Source organism: Leopardus geoffroyi, chromosome A2, assembly GCF_018350155.1.
Source record: "Leopardus geoffroyi isolate Oge1 chromosome A2, O.geoffroyi_Oge1_pat1.0, whole genome shotgun sequence".
Classification (NCBI taxonomy): Eukaryota; Metazoa; Chordata; class Mammalia; order Carnivora; family Felidae; genus Leopardus; species Leopardus geoffroyi.
Genome location: NC_059331.1, coordinates 29,423,407 through 29,447,113, shown reverse-complemented (window position 1 = coordinate 29,447,113; position 23,707 = coordinate 29,423,407). Strand labels below are relative to the sequence as shown.

The 23,707-nt window shown below is 40.9% G+C and overlaps 1 protein-coding gene across 6 annotated transcripts in view; it reads right to left on the bottom strand.

Annotated features, from left to right (window-relative positions):
* The window catches only part of PTPRG (protein tyrosine phosphatase receptor type G), a 719,983-nt gene that overhangs the window by 459,073 nt on the left and 237,203 nt on the right, over nt 1-23,707 (bottom strand). The window lies entirely within an intron of this gene.

Sequence of the window (23,707 nt, the reverse complement as noted above, 5' to 3'; positions counted from 1 at the left end):
TCTGTCTTTAACTGTACTAAAGATGGAAAGTACAGTCAAAAGGAATGTCAATATAAAACAAAGCCCCAAATACGAAAAAATAATAAGCCTATAAATTAAGCCTTCATTGGCTTGGGATGACAATCTGGCTGAAATAAAATCCAAGCGTCTGAGCGCTGAGCCCTGGATTCCTGAAACGTCCATTCTGAATAACTTTCAGGATGAGAAGCCAAAAATCAGCATCACACATCAGAGCCGGATTTTTAAATAATTCAAGCTCAGTAGTAAAGAAAGTTCTGAGCTGTAAACTGGCCTCCTTACCGGGGAGAATGTTTGTGAGAAAGAAATCTTCTTAAGGCCAAAAGAGAAATTTTTATGAACAAACTTGACAATAAAATATTCCAGATGACTCTAAGACCGATTTTTAACAAAGCTCTGTCCAACTATTGTAACCACAGGAGATACTTTTTGTGAAGAAATGACTTGAGGGAGGAAACACGTCAAAAGCAGAGGCTACCACAAATAATTTCCTTTCAAGGCAAATGTCTTTTTTGACAAGCTAAAAGAAAGAATATAAGAATAAACTCTCTGTAATGTTTATTTGCCAAAAAAAAAAAAAAAAAAAACTTTCCTAAGTCCTAAAGCTGACCTTCACATCATTAATCATATTAAGACACCACGTAGCATCTAATTGAAGCAGTAATGTAGATGAGAAGGAAAAAAAAAACCTATAACCTTGGGGATAATAATACCTAACATTTAGACACAGCTCTCCTTCTATAGATGTGCTTCTATGGGAAACACTTCAACACTGAAGGAATGAGGAATCGAGGAAAAGAGGCAGAAATAAAGGACACACCTGGGTACATGCATTCGGTACAACCTTGCACAGCCTCTCTTTCGATGAGGTGTAGTATACCCGCAAATACGATCTCAAGCATAAAATCTAAATGTCTGAAATAAACTAGATTACACCAGTAAATGCTGCTAAAAAGCTCTTATGATTTCTTCTGCTAGTTTTTAAGTAGATTTGCTACACCCAAAGACTCGTGCTTAATTTCGATAGATGCCGCAAACTGCCCGGCATAAATGTGGGTATGAAAGTGGAAGCCTTCTAGAATATTTAGGGTCTTGTGTGGAATTCATTTAAAACTTTCAGTCAAGAGACTCCACCTATATCTCAGGCCAATTCCATTCCATCTGTCTCATTGAAAGAAGCAGGAAAATAAAGATAAGAACACCAATGCTCTTGTCCCGGGGAATTACACTGAGCTTCAGTTTTGTGAGCTGTGCAATGAAGACAGCAATATCCCCCTGCAGTAGCACCGGGGATAACAGGCACCGTGATGTGAAGGAAGGGCCGGCTACCCTGAAGGCAGCGTGCCAGGTGGTTAACAGTGCCAGAAAGCCTGGGTTCGAGTCCAGATCAATCTCTCACCAGCTGTGTGAGCCTGCACCAAATGGGCCACCTCTCTATGCCTCAAGATTCCCACCCAAAACGAGACTGTTAACAATACCAACCCTAGAGGATCGTTAAGAGAACTGAATGAGTTAGTATAGGCCAAGGATCTTGAGCAGTGCCTGGCACATGTAACATTTGGGGGGAAAAAAAAATGATCGTCATTACGTTAGGCAGCAAATTCAATATTCCAAGCCCTATTTCCAAATCCAATAATTTTGCAAGTGGAGCTTCTATTACCATGTGAAAACTAAAAGCACAGCTGTGGAGAGAAAATGCCCCGCTCCAGCTACATGGAAATGCGAATTCATTTGCATGGAGTTGTGCATGCAGAGCACCTCCTTCTTGTTAGGCTCAACAACATGATTACATTTCTTCTGCCAGATATAATTTCGTGATTGACTCTTTCTGGGATATTTTATAAGATACAAATGTATAAATCAATGCACAGGTGAAATTCTTCATCTGGAAATACTTTGTAAATTATTAAATTGTTTTTTAAAACAAATACTCCACCAACAATAGCTATAAATAATTAGGATGTGGGTTTCGCCTCTTTTCTCCTTGAATAAGTAATTCTTTTAGTCTGCTCATCCGAAGCATTTAGAAAATTTTACCAACAAAAATATCCACCATAAAGATGTGTGTGCGTGTATATACAGGTAGACACATATGTATATATACATGCTATTCAAACCAACAATTCCTATTAAAAATCCTTTTCTCAATAGGGGAGAAAGCCTCAAAAATATCATTTCCCAGCAAAGAGATAAGTCAAAAAATACCCCAAATTTGGAAGTACTTTGTCCTGGTTTCAATGACCACTGGCATTATGCCAACTCATCCATTCCTGAAATTCCCAAGTTCTTAATGGGGGAAACACTTTTACATGGAAAAACTTGATTGACATAATAAAAGATAACAGATGGATGGAATCCATGGGACAATGGTAGCTTGGGTCCAATTCCACTTTCACCTGTGGTGAGCATCAAGCAAGGGGAGTGATATGGACAGAAAACAGGTGTCACCTAAAATGAAACTTAAAAGGGTCCATTCTGTTCATGATATGTTTATATTAGGTAAAAATTATCCCAATGGTTCTACGTAAGTTACAGGAATTAAAATTGCTCATTTCATTGCTTTACTTTTTAATGCCTTTTCTTCAGCATAAGTGGGTTATTTGTTCTCTCATGAAGTTTTGTGAGACAGATGTTTATACGCATTATTAATACGTTTCCATGTAAAAGTCTGCAACGTTAGCTAGGAATATTCTGAGCTATGCCTCAATTGATCCCTCCATAAAAATCTAATAGAGGGGTGCCTGGGTGGCTCAGTTGGTTAAATATCTGACTCGATTTCAGCTCAGGTCATGATCTCACAATCCTGGGATTGAGCCCCACATTGGGCTCTGCACTGAGTGTGGAGCCTGCTTGAGATTCTCTTTTTCTCTACACCCCCCTTTGTCCCCCCCCCAACTTGTGCTCTCTTGCTCTATCTTAAAAAAAAAAAAAAAAAAAAAAAAAAAGCGCCTGGGCAGCTCAGTCACTTAAGCATCAGACTCTTAATTTTGTCTCAGGTCCTAATCTCATGGTTTGTGAGATCAAGACCCTCATCAGCCTCTGGCCTGCTTGGGATTCTCTGCCTCTCTCTCTGCACCTGCCCTGCTCATGCTCTCTCTCTGTCTCCCTCAAAATAAATTTAAAAAGAAAAAAGAAACAACATTTATGTGTGTGTGTGTCTATACATATATACACAATATACATATATACATACATTATATATGTATGTATGCATTACCTCAGCTTTCAGTACCTAACCACAAAAAAAAACAAAACAAAAAAAAAAAAAAAAACTTTGCAGCTTAATGTCCATCATGCTCCTGATCTGCCTCAATAACTTGAGAATACTAGATAGACTATGTAAATTAAGGTTTCACATGTTGAACCAGAATATTTGCTACTCAAACATTCTCATTAGGTCTTAAAACTAAAGGAAAACCACTATGTAAAATTAAGCACAAATTTCACTTTGGCTTCACAAATCATGATGTGCTGTTAGCTCCTGATGAGGAGAACCACCACCAGTTTTAAATAACAGAGTCAAAGTTGAAGAGATCCAAGTTTCCCCAGAAAACAAGGCAGCATTTAATACTGGGCCTCCGAAGAAGTTCAGATTGATTGGTTGGGGGGGGCGGGGGGAATGAAGAGAAAATTGTCAACAGACCTGTTGAGGATCAGCAAGCCTAGGGAGACGCAAAAGTCAGTTTTCCACCTTTTAAAACACACGCACGCATCCATATATGTTTTCCTTTCTGTGTTCTGGCTGGACTAAAGTCATGCCAACTAAATGAAACATTATCAACCTCAAAGAGAGTTGAGAGAGCATTATGAGAGAGTAACAGCTCATGACGTACAATTCCAAAGCAGAGCAGTCTCAAAATTCACACGGTGATGTTTCCAAAAATACGGCAATTCTGATTCGCTGCACTGCTTGCCAGAACTGGCAGTGTTCCCGGGGTTACGCCAGATGACATTACAGCACTTCTCAGAGCCGGCCCTTAAAGACGTTCTTAAGTGAACAAATCTGACCGGCCTTTCATGTAAATCTAACTTTTAGGGACAACTGCTGCGTGTAACCAAGCTGCCAGCTCCACACCGCTGTATTATCATTGTCCCCAGCAAAGGGTTTTGCCTTCTTTTCTGGAAGCCATGTACCATCTGGAGGCTACAAGAAGCTCATGGGCATTACCAACTAAAATGGACGAAATGGCCTTCCCTTGTTGCATGCTAAACCAAAAGAACCAAGCACCCCACGAGCAAGGCAACGGTTTACGACACCTTCAGGAGCATGACAGGCTGGCTGATCAAAGTGATGGTCTGGACTGCAGGCTTCTCGCTTGAAGGATGATAAAAAGGTTCAGGGAAAAAAAAGATGAAGAAGAAGCTATGCCATACAAAAACAGAACAAGAACAAAATCTTGCAAGAATCATCAATGTTGGAAATAGGGGTGCCAGAGTGGCTCAGTCGGTTAAGCGTCCAACTCTTGGTTTCTGCTCAGGTCATGATCTCACGGTTTGTGAGTTCAATCCCCGTGTCATGCTCTCCTCTGATGGTGCAGAGCCTGCTTGGGATTCCCTCTCTGTCCTTCCCATGTCTCTCTCTCAAAATAAATAAATAAAATTTAAAAGAAAAATGTTGGAGGGGCTCCTGGGTGGCTCAGTCGGTTAAGTGTCCAACTTCAGCTCAAGTAATGATCTCACGGTTCATGAGTTCGAGCCCCGCATAGGGCTCTGTATTGACAGCTCAGAGCCTGGAGCCTGCTTCAGACTCTGTCTCCATCTCTGTCCCTCCCCCATTCGCACTCTGTCTCTCTCACTCAGATATAAATAAACGTTAAAAAAAATTTTTTTTAATGTTGAAAATACACTTTTCTTGTGGATTAGTACACTCTCCCTGACAACAATGTCAAGTGATTTGATTCAAGGTCTAGTAGAGTCAAATCTGAGAGACAGAGAGGGAGAGAGAGGGGGAGGAAGAAAGACAAAGAGGCAGAGGGGAGGGTCAGACAGTATTTGCTTTTGGAGTAGTTAACCCACGAAGGCTTTCGTTTGGAATGATCCTTTAAGCCAGAGTATTTCCCTGGTGGTGTCGTTTAAGGCAGTGATCGGCTAAGTGAGGCGTGATGAATGGCCCCCGGCCTGCACCAGCGGAGACACGGGTCCATTTGGCCCTGGCCACGGAAACAGAAAGGTCATTCATTACCCAATGTGAACAAACAGAGTGCACGTTTGTGATAAATAACGGTCATTATTGAACTACAATGCTCTCTGGGAATTCCTCAACACTTCCTTGACATTAATGTACTATTCATGGAGGGCTCAGCGAGACGCTCTCAATATTATTTAGTACTTCGTGTTTTATGTGGGATACCACGGAGACATTTACTTCTCCTTTGTTGGGATACGTGTATCTGAACAAACACCAAGGATCTTTTTTTTTTAAACGTTTATTTATTTTTTGAGAGACATAGAGGGAGAGACAGAGAACAAGCTGGGGAGGGGCAGAGAGAGAGACACAGAATCCGAAGCAGGCTCCAGGCTCCGAGCTGTCAGCACAGAGACCGATGCAGGGCTCGAACTCAAAACCCATGAGATCATGACCCGAGCCGAAGTCGGACGCTTAACAGACTGAGCCACTCAGGTGCCCCACCAAGGATCTTTTATTCTCATGCTGCATATCGAGTCTGTTCCTCCTCTTTCAAATGCCCGTGCACACACACACACACACCACACACGATGTGCAAAGGATGTATATCTGTATCAAAGCAAGCAGATACTAACCGAACTGAATCCCATAAATATTGGAGAAGTGGTCTGGGCTTTGACCCTCTCTGAGCAGAGGCTCAGTCACATAGGTAACTATATTTACCTATGACCAAGGGGGCGGGGGGGAAGGAAATATAGAAGATATTGGCCCAAAGAGAGAGATCCCTCGGGGAAATGAAAACCACCGCTCACCTCTTTTCACATAATCCTTGCCACTGCCTCTTCACACAAGCTGATGTCACTGCAGGCAAGACTTGTCACTCTCCCCCACTCCAGGCACACACCTAGAATTCTTCACCAAGCTAACTGCTCCTGGCTCAAGTCCAATACCACCTTACTTGAAGCTGTTCCAACACATCCCACCCCAACCATGCATGCTAAGTCATTCCCTCCTCGGGGTTCACACAGTAACCCCGTGAGAGGCTACAGAAAGCACCTGTTGGAAGGCATGGCAAGTATCAGTCACAGGTCCATGCGTTCCTTCACTCACTATTGGTACTGACCAACTGCCAGCGCTGTGCACGTGCAAGGGTCAGGTCGTGTGCAAATCAGACCTTGTCCACCCTGTGCCAGTATAGCTGCCGATCCCCATGGAACAGCAGAGACTCAACGACTTCTTCATTTACATACTTCCAGATGCTGCTAGGAACGCCTGATACACTGTAGTAGTACAACACGTGTTGCTCTATGAAAGGATGGACAGATGCAAATACAGATATTAAACATCTTTCCAGGGCACCTGGGTGGCTCGGTTGGTTAAGCGTCCTACTCTTGATTTTGGCTCAGGTCACGATCTCACAGTTCATGAGATCAAGCCCCATATTTGGCTCTGCACTGACACCGTGGATCCTGTTTAGGATCTATCTCTCCCTCTCTCTCTGACCACCCCCTACCACCTGCTTGTGCTCTCTTTCTCTCTCAAAATAAATAAATATCTTCCCAGCCGTGTCACCCAGGTTTGATTACTGCATATTGCAAAGTGACTTCACAACTTTGCAAGCCCAGAATTTTAAACTTTTAAAATGTGAGTGACAATTATTTTATTTCATAGCAATGTTTAGAATATAAAACCCATGTGGCATGACTTCATATACTAAGAAGAAATGGTATGTAGAAGAAAAAAATCATACACTTACTACAAAAATGTGGCAATGACTCAGTACTAACAGCAAACAAAAACTAGTTATCGCCTATGGAACATAAGCAGATAATGCATAATTGACTTGATTCAAGGGTCATGGGTTGATTTAAAGAAATGATTTAAGGAAAAATATATTTTAGTGGTAAGAACAGTACCTAATATTTGCAAATAAATAAAGACTAAGTACCTCTCTTCAAGCAGTACACATGAGATAATGAGCTATCTTATTATCTTTTAATATAGGCATTCTTAAAGTACCATATTAAGGAGCACAGCATGTGCTCTATTCTTGAAATAATTCTATAAAGTAGATAGTACCTCCTTAGACCTCTAAACAAGCTATGTAAAGATAGGACTGCCAGTGACAACCTGTATTTTTGAATAGAAGATCTTTGTATTTTATCTACTTGATTTTAATATTTATATCATTTTGAAAATTATACAATCAAATTCTGGGGGAAAGATAGATGACTGATAGATTTAGATAACAGATAGATCCTTCTAGATATATTAAAATATATAAATATATACATACACACATAAGTACATACATATACACATAAATATGTCAAGAAACTTCCCCTACAGCCAGGGACATTTCCATGTACTGAAGGGCAACTCAAGGATGTCACAGGTGCCAAGAAGTCACAGGAAGAATGTTTTCAGGTTAGATGGCACCCAAAAGATGTCTGTTCTTGGATCCATGAGTGACCCTTGCACCTCTAGATTCTTCCCTCCTCCCATAGGCTGGGGGCTGCTATGGTGGTGAGCGGAGGAAGATGGAACCCAACCAGGAACCAAGTAAAACAAGATCACAGTGGGAACCAGGAATCAAAACATTTCTCCAAATGTGTATTGAATTACATTAGAGACTAGAAGCAGAAGTCTTATTTTTACCCCACATTTCTCAGGAGGAATGGGTTATGCTACAGAAACAAACAGTCCTCCAAAACACAGACTTCACACAACACGGTGTTCTCTTGCTAATGATGCAAATGTACCACCTAGGAGATGAGACCGATCTCACTCATTCAGGTACACAGGCTGAGGGAAGCTGTACCCTCACACTTCCTGCCTGCAGGGGACAGAAAAGGGCAGGGAGCAAAGTGTGCGCTCACGCTTAAGGCTTCCACCTACGGAAACACTACTCACACCCACTCCCATGGCAATTGGCTGGGCTAAGTCTCAGGGCCACGTGGACGTTAAAAAGGGCAGGGCGGGGTAACGCTACCATCTGCCTGGAGGTGGAGAGTGAAAATCATTCTTTGAAGCACAGTCATTACTACTTTGGTCCCCAAATGATGTCAGGACGGGTTACATTTTGCCACCGTATGACCAATTAAAAAAAAAACTAAAATAAAGCTTTCCCTTTTCAGAAAATGCTATACGTAACTCCAGGCTGCTACTAACACAAACATTAAACATCGAGCCATTCTTCCACTTTTAACAAATTAGCTACTGGCAAAAGTAGGAAGGGGGGAAAACTGTACAGACATGAGATTTTGAAGTTCTGAAAGAAGCGGAGAGATGGGCTGAGTGACCCCAAGATTACTGTCAAAAACTTTTGTGTGGGAGGGTCAGGTAAAAGGACACATGCATTTCCCATGATCCTCAGTGACTTGCATTAATCACCAATAATCTCCATGTCATTATCATGTCGGATCTACTTAGCATCACTGCCCACTAGTCTCCTGGTGCCTCCATGATTTGAATGTATTTGCATTGATATTCACCATGTGCAACACACCATGGGGGAGAAGGGACCCTTTGACAGCAAAAGGATGAATGTTTTTAGTCCATACAGACTCTAAATCTCTAGGAGAGAAACAAATGAAGAGGCCTGAGCAGGCCACACCATCCAAAATCCACACCCACCAACAAAAAAAAATAAAAAAAAATAAAAAAGGAAATCTTCAGAACAAATTCTTATCCTCTCAAAACTATAGAGATAGTTGTTAATGATAATAATGGCCGAGAAATTTTAAGCACTCACTGCACCCTGCACATAGCTAAATAATTTACATGGATTATTTCTGTGAATCTTACAAAATTGTTACTATTCTCTTCATTTTATTAGCAAGACCGTGGAATTAACTTGCGTCAAATCTGGTCTTAGTCCCAACTTTGTGAAACTTAGCTATCACATAATATTATCTCTTATTTAAAAAATATTTTTAAATGTAATATATATTATAAAGTCACCAGGTCAATACATATGGAATATCGCAATGTCCACATTTCCCCTTTGTATATTCTGGTCTTTCCCGTTTCTAGAGATCATAATCAGAAGCAAATTAATCTCTTAAATGACCTCCAGTACCGACATGCATTTGCTTTGTAGTTGTTCTATTGATTCCATGTTCACTATGATCAGTCTTCTATATGAAACATTTAATTTACTGAACTTCAGGGGCACCTGGGTGGCTCAGTTGGTTAAGCATCCAACTTCGGCTCAGGTCATGATCTCGTGGTTCATGGGTTCGAGACCCACTTCAGGCTCTGTGCTGCCAGCCCAGAGCCTGGGGCCTGCTTCATTCGGATTCTGTGTTTCCCTCCTTCTCTCTCTCTCTGGACCTTCCTCACTCACGCTCTGAGCATGATAAATAAATAAACATAAACATTAAAAAATGTTTTTAATTTACTGGGCTTCAAACTAAAATCTGGAAAGATAGTAAGCCCACTGCATTGCTCTTAATTGGTGATACCCAAAAGTGTTGAGACACATGGATGTGACAGGTATGTGAGTTCTGACAAATAACCCAGAAAGTCTGCAGGCCCACGTAAAAATCAGTGGTAAGCTTTGTGGTACATCTTCCGTGTTCTGACCCTTCTCACAAATCACACTCAGAGCAGATGGAGAGGCAGGGTTAGAAGGCAATCTCTTATCTCTACTCTGGAATGTCTCCATTAGCCTTGCCATCCTGTCTCCTTCCACCTGTTGTGATAGATAGGCCTCTGGGACACACCTAATGAAAGTAACTGGACGCCAAGTACAGTTCCTTCCTCATCCTAGGTTGTATCTTAAGTGGGTTGTTAAACCAACCTAAGAGCCAGTTAGACCTTGCATGGGTTATGAACGTGAGAAGCAGTATACCCAAGGCGTTTCAACTAGCCTTGTGCAAAAGTTTCTTGACTACAGAGAAATCACAATTTTATTTAAGTTTCTCACTGAGACTGAAAATCCTCACAGGGAATGAACGTGCAGCTAGTTTTCCTTGCTTCAAGGGGGAGCCATCATCAACGGAATCCTTGGTTTGCGTCTTCTACATAACTATCCTACCTGGACAACCTGGTTATAGAAGGCTCTATGGGGTTTATGGGTGAAAGAGGCTTCCTGCCTTATGAAATATAATCTTACCAGCCAAGGAAACAACCAATTGAAAATTCAGCCTGGCTTCCCAGGCAGAATGAACATGTTCGTCTGTAAACACGACAAATGTTTTCTACAGAAAGCTCCAGAAATATTTCCAAATAACTCAACAGGAATATTTTAGTCTAGCTTGTGAAACTATTTAAAGGTCTCTGACCCAAATCTCACGACGACAATTTTTCATAACCATTAAAAAACCGTAAATGTGTATATCAAATCACCACAATGTACACTTTCAGTATCTTATAATTTTGTGTCAATTATGCCTCAACAAAGCAGTGATTTTTTAATAAATTCTTTTAAAAAACTGAAATAGATCAACAGTAAATCAGACAAATTCAAGAATTAAAGATATTTTTTCCACTGTCCTACTTTATTAATTTCTAATTGTATTATCAATCCATGTGAATTTTATCTCCATTAAGAACAGAGATTTGGGGGAAGGGGTGGTTCCATTCTGTAGCACCTTAATACCGAATCTGCAAAATAAAAATAATATAAATAATGACAATAACCTTTAAGTTTTCCACTACTTCTGCTAAGTTAAAATCTATCCTATTTTAATTCTACAGATTTCCGATACAAAAAAACGCACAGCAGTTGAGTTCTACTTACCGCTTTGCATTAAATAATGATTTCACTAATTAATAACCCCTGAGCAATTGATTCATTAACTCCAGCTCTATCAATCTCTTATGGTAACCAAACTTTGAGGAGCAAAGAGCACAAAATGGGATGGGGTGGATGGTGGAAGATATTCAACCTGAGGTTATCGAAAGCCTGGAGAACTCCTGACTAAGATACGCAACACAAAGATCACCACAGGGATGCTGACTCTCAAGAATGGACTCCCCCTTGTTCCTCGTTTTCCCTTGAAGAGAAACACAAGGAGGGTGTTCTCAGTCACTCTCAGCCATGTAAAGGATCTCAGACAAACACTGCCTTCCCCATGTCTTTTTGGGGGAAAGGTCTAAGAACATAGCCACAGGGGAAATTCTCCTACTGTGTATGGCTGGAAGAGTAAAGACCGCTACACCACAGACCAGCAACTATTTTAGCACCAAAACATACCCTATTAATGGCCACTTTCATGTTGGAAAATTCCTCATTGCTTAAACTGGAAAGAAAATCTCTGGGCTAGTAGAATTTTTACAAATATAACACTCTCAAGGATGTAGCTCCTTTCCTTCAAGTGCCTGATTTATTTTTCTTGTCTACTTGGTTTTTCCAAACAAGAAAGGATCCCTGTGAGAACAGAAAAGATTTTTTTTTCTTTCCTTTTCTGCAGAAGGTCGCTATTCTACATTCATTAGCAGAGCTGGCTGTGAGTGCTTCCATCGGTGAATTATTGCAAATAAAGTTCAGGGACAACATTAACGTGTTAGTCCTCGTTAACGGAAAAGTTAAGTCTAAAGTCACGGACAAGTAAAAATTTCTCTAAAGATCAAGCCAACATTCCCAACAGGCCAGGATTATTTTCAGGCAGCCTTTTATCTTTTCTGATTATAATGTGAAAGTCCATCATTACTTCCTTCATACTTGGGAATGTGGGTGGAAAGTGAAGGGGTGAACAATGGGAAACAGGCAGGGAAGTCAAAGAAACACTACTGAAAAGACAAGCCTTAGAGAAGCTATTACAAAAAAAGACTCACTGAGCAAAGTCATAATATAACGTTTCCCAGTCAGTAAACAGACATTCTTTTCTTGGCTCCACCATTGATTGAAACGTAAGTGCTGAGGGAAGTTACTTAACCTGTCTGGGGTACAGTTACCTAATCCCTGTGAGAAGGAGTGAGACACATTACTACGATGCGTGGGAGGCAGTTAAATTATGGGGTCACCGTCCCACACTGACTGGTTAGGCCGGCCCAGTGCAAGGCTCTGTCTACTCACCTAGAAGATGGAAGAAAGAGTGGTGGCTACCTCAAAAAGTGCCATGAAATCCTATGGTGCAATGCTACAAAAGCTCTTAGCAGGCTTCCTGGGAGAATGTTCTCTATGCTTACAATCATTAGTACGATCCTCATTCATTTGTCATTCATACACATACCTCACAACTCATCACGCTCTACTATCCTTACCACTTTATTCTGTCTTTTCCCTCTTATGCCTCTTTCTTACATGCGTAGGGGCATTCTAACCTTCCTATAGCAAGTCACTTATCATGGAAGCCTTGGTTTTCTGGCATTCAAAATAAAAGAAATAACACCCACCATAAGGGGTTCAAGAATGCAAACAATGTAAAACTTCTCAGGTTTTCTATCAACCTGAGGAGAGCATCCATATGGGAACTGACTGAGGGCAAAACCAGGGTGATTTTGTTGTTATTTATTATTGTTAATGTTACTAAAAAAACAAGTTAAGATGCTTAAGGCTAAGATGTAACTGTCAATGGCTGTAGTAAATCTATATTGAGATGAATACTGTAACAGAGAGACAAAGTCCATAAGAAAACACAGCCTTTAAAAGTTCTCAGGAAAGCAACATTTGAAATGCCTGGTATACTAAAAAAAGGAAGTCCATGAAACTTAACAGTGAATCCAAAAAAAAAAAAAAAAAAAACCCAACAAAGCCATGTCTTAAAAAGGTGTTAGAGGTAATAAGAACTCAAGTGCTCCTAGGGGCCAAGAACACTAGGAAATCTCACATACGATTTCCCACTACCCTCACAGACTTAGCGCAAAACGAAGCCCCTGAAAATGAACTGCAGCTGTTCCTTCAACGATCCCCAGCGACCAGGAGCCTCAATCTACTCAACAGCAAGACTCACTTTTTTCCGTTTTGAAGACTACAGTGATTCAACACCAATAATTACCCTTTGATCACCTACAGCCAAGAGGACAAAAGGAACACACGGATGAGAAATTTTAAAAAAGTGCTTTCTACTGGGATGGGTAGCTTTAGATGTGTCAACTTGACTGACCCAGAATTTGGTACATTACTTCTGGGTGTGTCTGCAAGGGTGTTTCTAGAGGAGATTAGCATTTAAAAAAAATTTTTTTATAATGTTTATATTTATTTTTGCAACAGAGAGAGACAGAGCATGAGCAGGGGAGGGGCAGAGAGAGAGGGAGACACAATCGGAGGCAGGCTCCAGGCTCTGAGCTGTCAGCACAGAGCCCGATGCGGGGCTCGAACCCACAGACTGTGAGATCATGACCTGAGCCGAAGTCGGCCGCTTCGCCACCCAGGTGCCCCAATGAGATTAGCATTTAAATCAGTAGACTGACTAAAGCAGAGGGCCCTCCCCAATGTGAGTGAACATCAGCCAATCTGATGGGGGTCTGGCTAGGGCAACAAGGGGGAGGGATGAAAAGTCCAGCTCAGTCTGACTCATGACCTGTGACACTGGTCTTCTTAACGCCTTCTGACTCAGATGGAACTTACACCACTGGTTCTCCACAGGGTCTCATGAGACTTTTTAGCCCCCATAATCACATGAGCCAATCAATATAAGTAATCTCTGTTTTGATTTGCTTGCCTTGTTTTATTTTGACTTATATATATCCTACTGGTTCTGTTCTCTGGAGAACCCTAATACAGACTCTAAAATCGCAAGTGAGTTATTCAACATCCCATGTTCACTAATTGGCCTTCAAACCTTTTTTTTTCTTTATTCTTTTTCATTATTAGTAATAAAAATCAAAACACCCTAAAACTCTTAATAAATATGCACTGTCAATTCGGAAAATCCAATTTCACATTCACAATTTCAAATTAACATTACAGTTTTTTTCTATTTTACAATGTATTTGCTTGTTTGAGTCAGGATCCAAAAATTGTTCATACTTTAAAACAAATCAATGTCCTCCTACATCTATGGATTCCCCTTTTTTGTACCGTCAAGTTTCCCATGGTCTGGATGTTGTCAATTTTGCCCATTACATCCCCCATGGTATGATTTAACAGGTTACCCTACTTATTTTCTGTTAATTTATACATAGACCGAGAAGTCTGATCAAATTAAAGCTGCATAGCTCTCTGGGAAAACTACTTCACAGGTAGTGTTGTATATACACCTATAAAGAAGTACATCATGTCTAGGATTCTCCTTAAATGGATTCAAGGTGGTCACACTAGATGCACTGGTGCAATCTTCCTTGAACCCACTGAACATGAAAATCATGATGATCTCAAAGGCAGAACTGTGGCTTTATTACCCAAAATACTTCTCTTATGAGAAAGAGCTTACATCGACCATTCAGTTACTTGCCTGTATGCATATCATCAATACTTCTCCACAGTTTAAGGCTTCCTGAAGCTTATTCTCTGCTAAATTCTCTAAGAAGAGCTCATTAAGAATAACATTCCCTGATTTCTAGCACATTCACAGTAACCTGTCTGCTGGTTTATATCTGAAGATCAGTTTGGCTGGTTATAAATTTCATGGCTAACTTTTTTTTTTCTCATGATTTCTTTATACATGATACTCCATAGTTTTGTGGCATAAAGCACTACTGTCAAAAAAAAAAAAAAGTCTCATGGGAATCTCATTTTCTTTCCCTTATAATAATAGTTTTTTTTTCCCTGGATGTTCAAAGGTTTTTTTTTCCCCTTTCATGAAGGACCATACTTTTACTCTACTATATATCTCAGCGATGATCTGAGATGATTTTATGAGGAACAAAGTGGCCTTTTCAATTGTTAGCTTCAAGGAGTCCTCTTTCAATACAGTTTTCTTTTTTTTTTTTTTTCTGATTAATTTCAATTACCTTTTATGGGACTTCTGTTATACATAGTTGGTTCTCTTTTAGATAGCCTCTCCACAACTTCTGAAATCTTTTTCATTCCCATACTTTTGATTAGTAAAATGTTCCACCTCTTCTGCTTTTCTCGAAGCATTAACAATTGCATTTACCTTACTTGCTCTTGCATTTTTTCCACCCACTCTTAATTTCTGAAATCATTATTTTATTTCTACTTTTTGCGGAATTCTGCCATCTTTCCTTTCTAATCTTCACTTCTGAGTTTCTCTACTACTGCTACATAAGGCTCCTTCATACCTCCCACCATGTTCTTAATCTTTGTGTCTCATTTAAGTTTACTTTATTTATATTGAGAGAAAGCACAAACAAGGGAGGGATGGGGTGGGGGGGGGGGGGGGGAGAGAGAATCCCAAGCAGGCTTCACACTCTCAGTGCGGACCCTGATGCAAGGCTCAAACTCAAGAAACCGAAAGATCATGACCTGAGCTGAAACCAAGAGTCAGAAGCTTAAATGACTGAGCCACCCAGGTGCCCCTTGTCTCCTTTTAAAATAGGAACACCTGCCTGGCTCAGTCAGTGGAATGTGTAACTCTTGACCTTGGGGTTGTGAGTTCGAACCCCACCCTGGGTGTAGAGATTACTTAAAAGTAAAATATTTTTTTAATTCATTAATTAAAATATCAGGTCTGTAGTTGTCAGCTCTTGTGAGCACTGTTCCTTATTTTCTCTTTAATTATAATAAATTTGTGAGGAGTTCAACTATAATCCTATTGCTCGTGTCTTATTTAAAATAAATATTCCCTGGGGTGCCTGGGTGGCTCGGTCCACTGAGTATCTGACTCTTGGTTTCAGCTCAGGTCATGATCTCACTGTTCGTGGGTCCAAGCCCCATATCAGCCTCTGTGCTGACAGAGCCTGCTTGGGATTCTCTCTCCCTCTCTCTCTGTCCCTTCCCTCTGCTTGCATGCACACGCACACTCTCTCTCAAAACAAATTTTAATAAATGAATGAACAAATAAATACATACATAAATACATACATACATAAAATAGATAATCCCCAACTTTGTGGAGAGCGGAGTTGGTAGCTGATATTCTCTTGTTAAGGTCTGGCTCCTCTTGCTTTCACTGTTCCCACAGAGTCATTCCAAAAACTGACTTACCTTCATAGGTCTGTCTTTTCAGATCCCACACATCTATCTGAACCTTCTCTTCCCTGGACTCTCACTACCCCATCTTGCTCAGTCTGGGCTCTACTCCTAGTACTTTCTCCTGGGTGTGGAGTTCTACCTTGGAAGGGACATTCAGTGTATTAAAAGTACACAATGATAGTTAGTGCCCAAACATCACAGGCTGCCCGCCCTCACCCAGGAACGAGACATCCTATGGAACCACTCTCTGGTAGGGATGCACATTCCAACTGGGCCCTCCATACTTTCTGATGGGTATCTGTGGCTGATTCGGGGTGCTCAGATCTTCCCTCACCTCCTTCTAGGACTACTTCTACACAGGTCTTACAGCTGTCCAGTGGTTTGTCTTGTCCACACGTATGCTGAGAATGGCAGGCATACCTTACAACCTGGTTTTAATGCAGACATTATGTGTGCCTTTGGAGTTTAGCTTTCCCATTGCTCTATGTTTTTTTTTTTTTCATGGAGAAATTTGAGCTTTAAAAACTGTCACCACTGGTGGTCTCTTCCCAGAATTCACTGCAAACTAAACTTATAATACTTCTAGAGCCAAAACAATCAGTTAACATTTTTATATTACTTAAAATACCAGTAAGTACATGAAAAGACTCCAACTCCCCTCAAACCAAATAGTCCCGCCTACCAATGTTTTCTGTAAATTTTCAACCACTGTTTTTGTTGTTTTGCATGAAATAACTTTAGTGATTTAAATGAAAAGGGTTTAGCAATACTTTTTTCTTAGATTATCATTAGCTCTTTGTAACCATGTCATAAAATATATATGCAAAAAAGAGAATTGATTAATGAAACCCTCATGTACTTACCAAGAGCTTCCCAGCACTAAATTTAAATTAATTTTATCAATAAATTATCTCCCGGGGCGCCTGGGTGGCTCAGTCGGTTAAGCGTCCGACTTCGGCTCAGGTCATGATCTCGCAGTCCGTGAGTTCGAGCCCCACGTCGGGCTCTGTGCTGACCACTCAGAGCCTGGGGCCTGCTTCCGATTCTGTGTCTCCCTCTCTCTCTGACCCTCCCCCATTCATGCTCTGTCTCTCTCTGTCTCAAAAATAAATAAATGTTAAAAAAAAAATTAAAAAATTAAAATAAAAAAAATAAATTATCTCCCCCAAAAGTCTCTATTTCCATTAGGATTTACAAGGGAAACTTCCAAATGGCACAGCACGGTGTAAACTGTGTCTCACCAAAGCCTTCAAATCTCATCACTCCTACCTCCTCATTACTATCCCCAATCAACCCTCATCATGTCTCACCATGGCCACTGTGAAAACAGCCATCTATGTCCCTCTTCAAACCATTTTCAAATAACGTATAAACAATTTGAATATACGTAGCCAAGGGTAGCCTTCTAGGGAGAGGATGTCCAAGGAGTCCTTGGCCCCCAAAACTTTAAGAACCAATAGAGCCATAACCTGTTTAGTAGTTATAGGGGATACAGTCAACACCAATAAAGCTGGAATTGTCTACAAGTTAGATGGGGCATAGTGAATAGTCTACCATTTGCTCTAGGTTCCTGAATTCCGTTCAGGAATTTCAAGACACAAAAGAACATAAGAAAGATCCCTACTCGGAACTAAGTTACATTGCTATTTGAGTTTCACCTCCCTGGGCCTCAATTTCCCCATTGAGAGTCTGACTATGGATGATCTTGAAGTCAACCTTCAGACTTCCTAACAAACTTAAAAAAGCTTATTCATTAGGCAACGAACGAACACTCAGCCAACCAAAGGGATCAGTTCGGCTGCTGAAAATCCTCATTTGCAGTGATATTTTCAGGGGTTAAAACAGTCAGTAACCAGTGCCTTTATGAAATAAAATAGACTACGACTAAATAAAACTAAAATAATGAGAAGTCCCTTCTAGAATCCCAGATTCTAGTTACAGTTTTAAGACCAATCAGGAACCTGATCTGCTTTGTGCACTGTTGTATCCCAGTGCCTATAACAGTGCCAGCATGTAACACGAGCTTTATAAATATTTGTTGCATGGATACATGGGCCTCCCTTAACCTAATAAACAGTCACTGTATCTTTCATCTTGCTTGGTAATGACTGACACTGTAGAGCAATATGGTTCTCAATAAGCACTGGCAATAGAGAATGGATAAACTATTTTTGCTCAGTAAAATGATGAAGCCCCATCATCTGGGTCCCTACAATCTTGCCAATATAAGCTCGTATTCTTCTATTAGCTCAAATGAGAGATGACATTGGGAAATGGTGATCCCCATTGTAATGTATGCCATCTCTAGGCTGCATTGGAAACAAGATTACAGCCAGCAAAATGAAACAATGGGATTTCTTTCAATAATAAACAAAACTAAATCTGAGAAAGCCGTAGCCGTTAAGGACCAAACTAGCAGGCAGGTCACATAGAACTGAGACTGAGGCAGCCCTCCAGAGAAAAAAAAAAAAGTACCAGAATTGGAGTTAGGCAGATTTGAGTTTAAATTCCATTTCTACTTTGGTCACCCTAAGTTTCAGCACCTTTATTTATAAATTAGGGCTAAAAACCTTCGTTCCTGGATAGAGTTGCTGCCTGGAGTAAATGAGATCAGGTATGCAAAGCACTTAGCAACTTACTAGACACAGAGCAGTTATGTAATGAATTCTATTTTCCCAAGCCCCTCCCAGTCATCCTAGATAAATAAAAACAAAGAAGAAAAAAGTAATACTGAGGAAGAAAACAAAAGAGATAGCCTACAAGGGCACCTAAGTTTTTACACATGTTCTTTCTCCTTTTGCTTCGTACATAAAGACTAGACACCCTCAGGTAGCTAAATGCTAAGTTACAGAATTTTAAGCAGCCTCCATTTAACTTAGTTCCCTGAGGTCTGAGGATACTCTAAGAGCAGATCTTAAATTATAAAACAAGCAAACAAAAAAACAAGCGGAAAACATACGGGGTTACTAGGCTGAGGCCAAAGTCAAACCCCAAAAATCAAGTTACCACCAAACATAGTTTTCCCGGTGGATTTCAGATTCGCAATCTGTTAAAAACAAGCAAACCCTGTCTTTGGATCTGTTCTTTTATACAAAAAGTGGAATAACATAATGGCTACTGGACTCAAGCTCCTAAGCAAGATGGTTCCAGAGTGTGTCCTAGGGCCATGACTATGGGTTAGTGACAGGTTATCACTGGGAACAGTTAAGGAGCCCACTCTACAACCAGAGGGCCTAAGTGCAAATCCTACCCCACCACTTAGTAATTGGGACTTTGGACAAGTCCCGTGACTTTTTCCACCTCAGTTTCTTCCTTCATCTGTAAAAATAATCTCTCAAGATTTATGTAAGGATTAAGGTGACAACTGAGAGGCACTTAGAAGAATGCTTGGCACATATTAAAACATTATATGAGGTACGCCTGGGTGGCTCAGTCAGTTAAGTGTCTGACACTTGATTTCAACTCAGGTCATGATCTTACGGTCCATGAGATTGAGCCCCATGTCGGGCTCCAAATTGGGAGTGGAGTCTAAGATTCTTTCCCTGTCTCCCTCCCCCTCTACTCCTCCCTCCAGCATCGCCCCCCCCCCACCTGAGGTATGTGTGCACATGCTCTCACTCTCTCTTAAAAACAAAACAAAAACTTCATAAATATTTGGGATACTCTATGAGAATGTTAACAACCTGTTCATCGTAAGATTGTTGAGATAAATCAAACAAGATATTCCATGTAAAGAGTATAGCACTAGACCACAAATATGGTATGCATTCAATAAATGTCTACTAATATCACAACTACAACTCAGCTATTACTATTGAATTAAAGGCATCCAGAACTCTTCAAACCATGATGGCTAAAAACCAAACCAATATAATTATACACATACTTGCATGCGCGCACACGCACGCACACACACACACACACACACAACTTAGACAAACACACACACAAGCAGATTTTAGTTTGTATTTTCCTCACTCTGTCTGAAGCCTTGAACACCATATTCCGCCATTAAGTTGATTCCCATGCAATACCTCATGTCAGATTTTTACTATGGTCTACCTCACTGTCCTGTCCTAGTTTCTCAAGACCCTAGTTTTTGCTAAACAATAATGGATAGAAATCTATTTAAGGCAATCTAAGCTATTATTCATTGTGTGTAACAGAACTGCCTATAGGATTTAAAATTTAAATGTCTCCATAAAACATGGGGCATTTAAGACACTAAGACAGGTATGTACATTTAAATGAATCCAGCATCCTAAACCAGTAGGTGCATATTAAATATTCATCACACCAGCAAAACAGTTGTTCACAGCATATTTTTTATCTGCCACAATGCCCTCAAATACTTCCTATCCTCCCATTCCTAACACGAGATTTACCTCAGGGCTGGACCAACACACAGGGCTACTGAGGGTAGATATCAGAAGGACCCTAAGAGCACAGCACTTCTTTAAAGACCCAGTGCCATTTTGTTGATATCGCGGGCCCTGAAGAACCACTACTGTGGAAAGCAGCTAATTGAGGAGGTACCCCGAAACCTAGCAAATTTAATGATGAATCTGAGTTTAAGTTGATAAGCGCAGGCATATACATGCGTTTGAGAATAATCCTCAGCTCCTACTGTAGAAAGCAGCTAACTGAGGCATTATGTAGGAACTTAGGAAATTTAAGCTGACAAATCGGAAACACATCTAGATGAGTTAATATTGGTGAGTTGTCACCGAATTGTAAAATGTACATATCCATTTTGAATAATCTTCAACCTTGTGTGAAAGATTATTATATACAAAAGGAAAATTAATCACGCCCTGAAATGAAGGTAGAGAATAAATATTTGTTGAATGGCTGACAGATGAATTGACAAAGTTGAATGAATGAATGAATGAATGAATGAATGTCAGGACCACTGCTCTCTTATCTTTGAGACTGTAAATCTGAAAGTACGGTTAGGACACACTTAAAACACACACACACACACACACACACACACACACACACACCTAAAGCTACCAAAAAGAAGTTGCTAGAAAATCTATTCTTTGCAGCAAGGATGCGCTGTGTCAGGGTACAAGCAACTCTTTATCCTGCAAAAGCACATGTATTTCAAAATCTGCTATAGCCTAGCAATTTTCCCTCCTGAGACCCAGAGGATAAACCCTCAGTTCCCCCCAGTATGTCCTCAAGCACATTTGAAATAAAAGCTTCTTTTGAAGACAGGCCTACAAATAAATTAAATTATTTCTGTTATGTCACAACTAATGGAGAGAAAGCGCAGAGCTCAAGATGAACAATAATCTAAACCGTTAGATCTGATTTGTAACCTAATGATATTCTGGTACTGGCAGAGGGACACAACAAAGTCCGAGCTATAATAGCGGGCAAGGTGTGCCGTCAGCACTCTTGCAGGACTTTGTATTTTTTAAGCCTCTGGTAATTTGGAAAAGGTCCATGGTACTATTTTTTCTTCCTGTGACTGACACAGCTGATTACACCTTTACATTAAGTCTAATAACGTATATGGCCCTTAGTAATCAGAATATGAAAGCTGAAGTTGTTTTGTGAAAAAGCATATCATTTTACAATACTGAACGCAGGCATGATTGAATAGGGCGCTTCCCTGGAATTCAGCTTTGGTCAAACGGATGGCTGATTACATGACCCTGGAAGCAATGGATTCCTTTCTCACATTGCTGACCACTCTAGCTCCTAGGTTTTCTGGACGAAGAGCAAATACGTAAGTCCATGTGGCAGCTGTATAGGTCAGATTTCTGCTACAAAAAAAAACTATTACACCCACCCCCCAAAAAAAGTAAAAGTATTTTGGTGATGGACTTACTCTCTCAATGGAGTTCAGGTATACTGGATAACTGAGCATAAGCTGCAGGTTGGGGCCAGGATGTTCCACACATCTCTCATTCTGGGACCTGGAACATGCTATTCTCATGGCAGGTGGTGGAGCAGAAAGGCCAAGTTAAACCACGCAAGCACGTTCAAGCCCTCTCCTCACGTATATCTACTACATTCCGCTGACCAAAGAGAATCACAGAGGCCAGCCCAAAGTCAGTGGGGCAGTGAGGTGTCCACCCACCTGGAGGCATAGCAGAGTTACACAGTCAAGGGGCAGTAGAGCAGTTGCAGGAGGCATATATCACATCAGCACAATAATTGGGTCCACCACACTTGCCCTCCTGACAGTCTCCAGTCCCTACCACAGGTAGGACAAGCTAAGGGAGACTGTCACTTGCCAGTGGAGTGGCCACCGTAGAGACAACTCAATTTCTCAGATGGAGCTGAGAGGAGAAATCCACCCAGAAGAGGTGGGAGGAGGGGTGGGCAGCTAGACTGGAACTTGCCTTCTAGCTGGCTGTGTGTAACAAGCAGATGGCTGTTTTCACCAAGGTCACATGCCTTAGAGGATATGGAGGCCAATGGCGAATACCAAGGGGGGTGGTTTTCACAATGGTAAATAAGGTCTCCCTTGGCTGGCACTGCCCGTGACAAGCCCCCCAAGAAGAAATCATTCCTTTAGCCTTTAGTTGGTTCTTGTCCACTCCTTACTCCTTTTTCCTTACTTTGGGAATCTCAGGAGCTCTTTGGTTGCAAAGAGCATTTGGTTCCAAGGAAACGATTACCAAGTCAATACTTTCAGCCTTGCAGTAGAATCCTAAATTCCTCCTGCCTGTGGATCACTTCTTCCTGGATATTATAGTTGCACCTCGAATTTACATTGGGTCGAGAGCTGAATTTAACAGCTTTTTACACACATCTTTTACCTCTTCCTCTATTTTCCATATCCTGCTATTTTTCTTATTATCTCTTGTGCCTCCTACTGAGCACACCTGGGGCTCCAACATACCATTATATTCCCAGAGACAGATATTGCCGGTTGCCTGGCCTGGCCACACTCCAAGAGCCATTCCCAGTGAACACAGAGAGCCATCTTCCAGCTACCACATTTCCAGACACATGCAGCTACAGAATGGACACGGGACCCACTCCCAAGGGGAAAGGTCCAAGGTGAAGTGAGCAATGGAGCCTCTGGAAAAGGTCTAACTTCCTGACAGAAAGAGGGGTATGGAAACTTCTTTTTCTGCTATTCCCTGAGGCACTGTAATGAAACCAGGAGAGGAAATACCTTCAATGTCTGTGCATCTGATCAAAACGCTTCCATGGCTCCCAACTGTCAAGTGAATAAAATCTAAACGCCTTAGCTCAGTATTAAAATGTCTTCATCATCTGGTGTACATTTGCACTGCCAGCTGAAATCTTCCTATTCCTGTTCATACCAGGAGAGAATAATTACACAACTAGCCCCTGGTATTGGGTGCTTACGACATGCCAAATAGCCTGCTAAGCAAGTTACGTATAATATTCACTCAATCCACGCAGCCCTATGTGGTCAGTGTTATCAAACCCATCTTACAGAAGACAACAGGACCAGAATTCACAAGCAAGTTGCTCTCCATAAAGCCCACGCCTTTCAACCATTATTTCCTGGGTGTTTTCTGTGTGCCACATGCAATTTTACTCCACATCCAGTTTCCTCTTCGAGTGCACTCTTCTATCTGTCC